The 8,558-nt window shown below is 43.0% G+C and overlaps 1 protein-coding gene across 1 annotated transcript in view; it reads right to left on the minus strand.

Moving 5' to 3' along the window:
- Positions 1-7,227: 7,227 nt before the first annotated feature.
- The window catches only part of LOC123755710 (uncharacterized), a 78,345-nt gene continuing 77,014 nt past the window's right edge, over positions 7,228-8,558 (minus strand). The window contains exon 6 of the mRNA XM_045738443.2: positions 7,228-8,558. This exon is cut by the window's right edge and continues 1,918 nt beyond it. The gene's annotated coding sequence lies outside the window, so the exon portion shown is untranslated.

Genomic DNA, 8,558 nt, shown 5'->3' on the forward strand with positions numbered 1-8,558 from the left:
GGCTACAGAGCCCGGTCTTCCAATACGGACCGACTCGGGGGCTTGGTCGCCCACCCCACGAGCCTGAGAAGGTAAGCCAGAAGCAGCCGAAACAGGGGTTATCATCTTGACGAAATGAAGAATTCACTCACGAATGTGCCCCCACACCCACCATGGAGCCACAATTAGAGGCAGGACACCCAACAAGAAGCTATCGCCGATCTTGTCGGGGCCTCCTAGGGGTGCGTAGTGAGTATACGCCCCACAAACGCCACCTTAAGAAACCGACAGTCCGTCGAGATCGGGTTCAGTGACGAAGTGGGGATTGACAATAAAAGGTTCCCCTCGCTCTCGACGTCGGGTACTGCAGTTCTACGGGTGCATGAGTATGCCTCCACAAGCACCCGGGCGTCAAAATAGAAGAAGTCCATGGAAGAACCAGAACGAGCAAAAGGTCGGCAGGAAACGGCAAGCAGATAGGAGAAGAGGGGGGAGAAAAACGAAACAGAAGGAAAAGGAAAAGATGCCCAGCAAAATTGGAGAGGACGGCAGCAGGAGCACAAGGCTAGAAAAGGACAGAGGACTGTCCCAAGGAGCATCACACTCCGGCAGCCGCCCACTAAGCCCCCACACGGCGACAACGAGCTGAGCGGGGAGGGGGCTAACATCAGTAAGAACACGGCGAGAAATTAAAGACTGGGAAGCACCAGTGTCCCTTAACAACTGGACTGGTTTCCAGGTTCCATTAGTACATAATAGGGTTCCCGAATGTAGGTATGGATCAAAATTAGTCATCCACTTGGGCATGACTGGAGCAACATTGGCATTAATGGTTTGCAAACCCCTACTCATTAGACCAGTTGGTCTCAACTCTGGGTGCAAAGCATAACAGGAATTTACCACATGACCTCTTCTCCTGCAATGCGTGCAATATCTGCTAGTGGTCGGAACAGCCGAACCCACTGCAGGCTTAGGCACTACATTACTTGAGGTTGACAACCCTGGCTTTACAGGAGAAGGGTTAAGGGGAGTAGGTGAATTAGCTGGTCGAGTTTTGAAAACATTATGGTTAGGAGCATAATTAGTTTTAGCCTTAAAATGACTCATTGGGGCTCTAAAAGGCCCTTTAGTGAGTAGTTCATGCTCATCAACTAGCTTGGCTAATTTGATAAGATCAGTGGTTTGTTTATTTTCAGCCATAAATAAAGCTAATTTCTCTGGTAGACATCCCACTACTTCCTCAGTTACTATGAGGTCTCTCAAAGTCTCAAACTCTGTAATATTAAGTGCTTTAATCCATCTGTCAAAGTGATTTAATTTTACTCTTACAAAGTCAGAAATAGTCTGGTCATGTGCTCTTTTTAAACTTCTGAACTTTATTCTATGTGCCTCTGGGATCTGCTGGTAAGCATTCAAAATACTCTGCTGAACAAATTGAAAATCGAAAGAATTCTCAGCAGGCAAAGATGCAAATACCTCTTGAGCTTTACCCTTAAATTGTCCTTGTAATATGCTAACCCATTGATCGACAGGCCAGTTCATGCTGACTGCTAGTTTCTTAAAATGCAAGAAAAATATTTCTGGATCTTCTTCATTAAACTTAGGCAATTCTACATGTTTACTGTACTTAGAAGAACTATTTGTACTCTCTGGATTATTACTAGCGTTACCCAAACCTGCCGCAATCCTCTGCTGTTCTAACCTGTTATTATTTTCAGCCATACTCTGCTGAATTTCTAATTGTTTAGTTTGTTGCTCTGCTAGTTTTAACTGAGCCTCCAACTTAGCTATTTCTAATTTAGTCTCCATCTCCAACTTTAAGATTGCCACCTTGTCACTTGACTTTTCTTCTAACTCTCCCAAACATTCTTCTTCAAGTCTCTCCTCCTCCACCAAGTGTGTGACAATCGTCCTTAACACTTGAGCTTTCAACATCTTACTGGGAATAGCTAGGTTCAATCTATCAGCCAGCAATAATAAACCAGACTTCGTTAAGTCTTTAATTTTACCGAAATTGGGCTGATCCACCAGCGCAGCAACCTGATCCTCCATGGTTGGCTCAATAATCACAGCTTACACTTAACAACACAAACTATACTTGGCCCCTGGCACAAGCTGAACACTTACCTCAATCGTGAAGTGTTTAGAACTTTTCACAGCAGCTTAGTTTGAACAGTCCATTTCACAGGCTGGTTTAGGTTTTACTAGATAAGCACAGAGTACCTAAGAATAAGTAGTACTGTTAATTGAACAACTATTTCAGGGAGTTACAGTATAATTTATCACTCTCCCGGACAGGCCCCCATGTGTCACGACCCTCGAGACTAAATAATGTTCTTCTCCCCACAGTGTAAAGAACAAATAAAAATCTGCCATGCCAATAGGTGTCTAGGGGTATAATTAATCACTGTATAAAAACGGGAGAACAATATATTTTGCTAAGGGTGACAACTTAACAACAATTAAATAAATAGTAGCCAGAAATATTTATCAGCATGTGATACTATAGAATGCAAGTAATTAGTTGAGACCTGAGCACTATCACCAGAATATGGAGTAAACCATAAATACACTAAAATCGTCTATCCAGATAAATTAATATTTATATGGGCTTAAAATAACAAAAACCAAGAACTTAGCTTAAACACAACTTCACTCGACCGCAGCCGCCACTCTACTGCCCAGGACGTGGTCCGCAGGCCCAACGTCGACTAACCGTCTACCCAAACACCAATTAACATTCGCATGAACATTGTGAACATTCTATTTACAAACGTCAGCCCTAAACTCCAATATTATTACTAAGAGTTGTAATTACCGGTCTCACATTCCTTGAAATATTACGGCTACCAATATGGGAATAAATAAATATAAAACTATAGGCAATTGATTTGCCAACAATCGCCCTGGCCATTCCCAAATATTGTCAACCGCCCACACGGCTAATTTCACGTGACATCCACCACCAAAACATACCTTACCCAGCTATCTATGTTATATATATATAATGTATATATATCTATATACACAAATCTTATACAACTGACAGCAATATTTACGTAGAGAAAACAATAACATAATACGAGGTTCGGGAGAATTGGCAGAATCTTAATAAGATTCGTGACAGATGCCGATGGAGGGAGAAATCGTCAGGAGGCGCAGAATCAAGAGGGAGGAGATCAAAGTATTTGGCCCAAGAAGCGGGACTAAACAAGGCTCGATACGCGTCAGTACGGGAAGGAATCTAGCGAGTGCGGCCAGGGCGCGAACGGCAATGAGAACCCCCAGAGAGAGGGGACAAAAGGAGCAGTAGTCACAACGAGAGACTTAGCCGCACCAGGGGACGAAGTGGTCACCACTGGGGGCTGGAGGCTCGACCCAACCACAGAGGAGGGAGGGGAGCTGGGGGAAGAAGTCAGGATGGTCAAAGATGGAGCAAGGTCGGGGCCCAACGTAGCGGAGGCTACAGAGCCCGGTCTTCCAAGACAGGCCGACTCGGGGGCTTGGTCGCCCACCCCACGAGCCTGAGAGGGTAAAACAGAAGCAATCAACGACATAGGTACGAAGAGTGATAAATTCATCCACGAATGTGCCCCCATACCCACCATGGAGCCACAATTAGAGGCAGGACACCCAACAGGAAGCTATTGCCGATCATGCCAGGGCCCCCTAGGGGTGCGTCGTGAGTATACGCCCCACAAACGCCACCTTAAGAACCGTCAGTCCGTCGAGATCGGGTTCAGCGACGGAAGGGGGATTGACAATAAAAGGTTCCCCTCGCTCGAGACGTTGGGTACTACAGTTCTACGGGTGCAAGAGTATGCCTCCTCAAGCACCCGGGCGTCAAAATAGAAGAAGTCCAAAGAAATAATCCAAAACAAGCAAAAGGTCGGCAGGAAACGACAAGCAGATAGGAGAAGAGGGGGAGAAAAACGAAACATGAGGAAAAGGAAAAGCGATCCGGCACAGTTAGAGAAGACAGCAGCAGGAGTGCAAGGCCAGAAAAGGGCAGAGGACTGCCCCACGGAGCATCACACTCCGGCAGCCGTCCACCAAGCCCCCTCACGACGCCAATGGGCCGGATGGGGAGGGGGCCGATGGCTCACAAGGTCCCTACGTGGTGCCCTTCAGCATGTACCCACCCAAAGAGGAGGTAGGAGAGGGGGACAAAGGCAACCCACACCGGTCCCAGGGAGGTGTATGTGAGACCCTCACCACGGCAAGGAGGCACCACGGAGGGGGGGGGGATGGGAAAGAAGACATAGGAGACATGGTGGACTGGGTAGGAAGGGGGGAAACTCCAGATGGAGAACCAGGAGGGAGACCTTTCGGGACAGGACGCAAAGGAATAGGGGAGGAGGCGGAGGGTGTGTTCGGGTCTAAGGCCTGGAAACGGTTGCGAGACTGAGGAAGGTGGGAAGGATGAGGAGAGGTAGAACAATGAGATATTTTGAGATATATTGGCAGTGATATTAGCATGGATTGGTAGATGAATGGCTACCCAAAGTACATTTTTTATTACACTGCTATATTCTGCACCAAAAGTTGCCCTGGTATGCCAAATTTCACACCTCTCTGGGCACTAGTCGTGATTTAACAAAGGGTCAAAGTTGGCAATTTTTGTTGCATTTATGCATTAACAGGATGAGAGCCCATTCAATATGGACCTGTTATTTAAGAACCAAAGCAGATTTAGCTCTAATATTTTGCACATTTTCATTTGGGGTCTAGGGCTACTTTATTACAAAATTTCATTAAATTTAGAAAGGGTCGAGTGGGAGGCCTTTGGTGAATTCACATGGAATGATGCAATAATATGAGGCTACAAGATGACCTAGACAAACTGAACAAATAGTCCAACAAATAGCTCCTAAAGTTCCACTCTAGTAAATGTAAAGTAATGAAACTAGGCAGTGGAAACAGGAGGCCAGGCACAGGAAACTGAATGGGAGATGAAGTCCATGTGTGAAGTAAAACATGTGTATGGGGCAAGTAACAAAGTCAGTAGACTAACAGATGTTGTCACAGCTCGTATAAGACTTGGCTACAAGTATCTCTGGCAGTTCGGCTTGTATAGGGATCTAGATGAAGTAAAGTGTAAAGTTTGTGGACATAGGCAGGGACACACACTCGAACACTATATCTTGGATTGTTGTAAAATTGAGCCTTTTAGAGATAAATCTAAGCTCACTCTGTATGATATGGCAACCTATCTTATTACCGTGGATAAATTACCTGAAATCCTTGCACTGTACCCACATTTTGCTTCCAGTAGATGAACGACATATGAGATTCAGAAACAAGTAGTGTATTGTGAGGACTAATAATAAACAGAAGCTTCCCTATGACTAATATCCCCATTGGCCAAACTATTATGTATTAACGACAAGACCTACCATTAATGTATGATGACAATGTAAATATGTAGCTCTTGTAATAGCACTTTCTCTGTAACTAGCTGACATTGTATCTATAAGGTGTGAAGGATTGAAGAAATTGTTTATGTAATAATCTAAGATAAGGTCTGATAAAGACCTTTTGTGCCCTCTGTAATGCTTTTGCTCTACCGCTCACAGGATGAGTATGGGGTGCACAATAAACTAGCCGCCTTCGGCGGCAACAATCAAGATGAAGTCCTTCATGAAACGGACAGAGAAAGATCTAGGAGTGGATATCACACCATACCTGTCTCCAGAAACCCATATAAAAAGAATATCAGCGCATATGCAAGGGTGGCTAACATCAGAACTGCCTTCAGGAACCTGTGCAAGGAATCATTCAAAACCTTTTATACCACATATGTAAGACCAATCCTGGAGTATGCATTCTGTTCCATTCAGTATGCATTCGGGTACATTCTTTGCCACCATGTGGCACAATGTACAACCCCTTGAACTTGCTCAAAGCAAGGGTGGGTTAAGCAGGGATATGCAATGGACCACTGAACCTGCAAGGGGTTTTCAGGGTCTGCAGGGAATGGTCCTGTAAGAATCTCGGGAACTGGTATCGTTATGCTGGAACCCTGAGTAGGAAACAGGTCCTCCCGTGTTTTATTTTTTTTATTTGACATGAAGGGAAGTCTTGTTATGGAATAAAATAAGAAGGGAAGAGTCAAATGGAGACATGAATGGGTACAAGTAGGCCAATCCAGCTTGCCAGAGGCTGAGAAGGCCATCCTCAGCATGTCTTGATTAGCTCACGCAATCCACAGTGCGCCCCACCAGTCAAAAAATCGCACCCAATGTCAGGGAAGATTGAAAGCCAAAAACAAACCAACTTTCCTAGGGTGAGGACCACTACAAACAAGGAACTTGCTCCAATTAAGGGAGCAAACCCTGAACCCTCCAGAGATAAGAACCCAGGCAGCACAAGGAAGCCTCACATGCAGCGCCGAGTGCCCTACACTCCTAGCTCATGTAGCACAAATGTGCATAAGAACAGCCACAAAGGCAAAAAAGCACTTGGCTGAAATAGAACATGGGAGTCAAAACAAAAGAGGGCACCACCCACCGTCTACCATCAGTAAGAACCGAGAGTGGAGCAGCCACCTGACCCAGTCTGCCTGCCTTGTCTCCCCAAATGTGGGCTGGAGGTGGGGCTGACAAGCTTGCCCTAGTTTCGTAAATTTTTGATGGTTTGTCTATATTTTGGGAGATTTCTTTTGGTGGGTTTGAGGGATCGATATTTCCTCATAATCAACAGGGGTCTATTTTCTCTTGCAGACTTTGTGGGTGCTTCTTCGGTGATGGCAAACATGATTAAAATTCACTCACAATTTAATCAGTGCCACTGCTTGCTGCAACTCATTTAGGGGGAGGGGGGCAGGTTCTGGCTAGTGGTCTCCAATAGGCCTAAAAAACTTGGAATTATGGCCTATTAGTTTGGCATTGCATATCACAATTGTAGGATCAGGAAGCCACAAGGGGCTCCCCACAGATAGCCCATTAGCCTGAAATTTTGTGAAGTGTGCGCGTGCGTGCGTGCTTGCTTGCTTGCTTGCTCACTCACTATACCTCCTGCATTTCTCTAGGGCAGTCTTCATTCTTGCTTCTCAGTGCCATAGACAAATCCTTCAATTATTTGCCTAATGCAAAGGCTCACAATTACGTCCATGGACATTTTACACCTTTTACACCAAAAAATATGCAGCAAATATACTACCATATTAACTTCCTAATTAATGATTAATATATACTGGGTAAATATAAAATGCTGTATAATAAAATTAAGGGTGATAAATAATAGTGATTAAAAATCTTCCATTTAATTCTTAGTCTATAATATTTGCATACTATAGTAGAAAAATAAACCATTTGTTTAAAGACTAAGAGCACAGTAATGATAAGTTGCTCATGCTTGGACAGGATTCCTTCCCAGTATGTGTACCGTCTGCTCACCTGTCTTCATAATATTATAGAAAATTCTACAAAACTTCCTCATTGTTATACCAACTTTATATATTGAACAATAATTTTATGTAATTGTCCTTAAACATCTATAAAGAATATCTGGTAACATTATGGCACTACAGTCAACATACAAAATAGAAAACATTTGCCAAAGCGGTGAAGTGCTAATAATATACATACCAGCTCTTATTACCAAGTGTTCATTATGACACATGTTACCTTCATTTGAACTATAAGAAAAATCACTGTACTGAACACCGAAATCAGTTTAGTAAAAAAAACTAGTTTCGTGTAATACCAAAGATACACAATATGAAATTTACTGCACAGAGATAGTGTGTCACTTCAACTAGATTTTTGGCAAATTTTCAATACCCTCTTCGATTTTCATGCAATTTGGTACACTTTTAGATCTCCGAGAAATTTAATGACCGCTTACATCTGTAGCCAAAATGGTTCTAGAGATGGGGCCACCATGAATTTTGCCAAAAGGATAAATTGTAATCTCTGTTCCAATGGCACACAAGTCAAATACTATTTGAAATCTATCGAGTGGCTTTCCAACTTATTTTACGACATGCCTTGCGTTCCTTCAACGTACCGTATGCCTAATTTACAATCAGGGTACAAGTACAAAAGTTGACTTAATTCAACCTTTGTTTCTTGGAAATGTCATTTAATGTCAGAATTTTTTTCAAACTCAAACTATTAATTGGCAACTATTAATTGTTAGTAGCATTTAACAAATTTTCTGTGGTAATCCCTTAATTTATGATATACACATTTAAATGGACCTAACCTTGTTTGAAAACCTTGACCATGAGCATAGATCAACATTTGGAGAGCCATAACTCTGGAGCCATTTCAGTTACTGTGGTGACAAACGTTTTTCCATTTCTCTTTATTTATATGGTCAAAAAAATTTAAATCTCTAGCATATTCCAATGCAGTATATATAATGTTGGTTATGTGTAGGTCAAATTATTCCAGAACTTTAACATCCTTCATCTTGATCACTACTGCTGCGACCTTTTTGGAAAAAACAAGGTCCTTTTCAACAAGTTTTATTCCTTACCTAAAAGATCTGATATACAATACTGTATTGAAATCCATCACAAACTCAACAAACCATAAAATGTAAAAACTGCCGAAGGGAGTTGGCAAAATCTC

The sequence above is a fragment of the Procambarus clarkii genome, chromosome 43 (genome assembly GCF_040958095.1).
Source record: "Procambarus clarkii isolate CNS0578487 chromosome 43, FALCON_Pclarkii_2.0, whole genome shotgun sequence".
NCBI classification, from domain to species: Eukaryota; Metazoa; Arthropoda; class Malacostraca; order Decapoda; family Cambaridae; genus Procambarus; species Procambarus clarkii.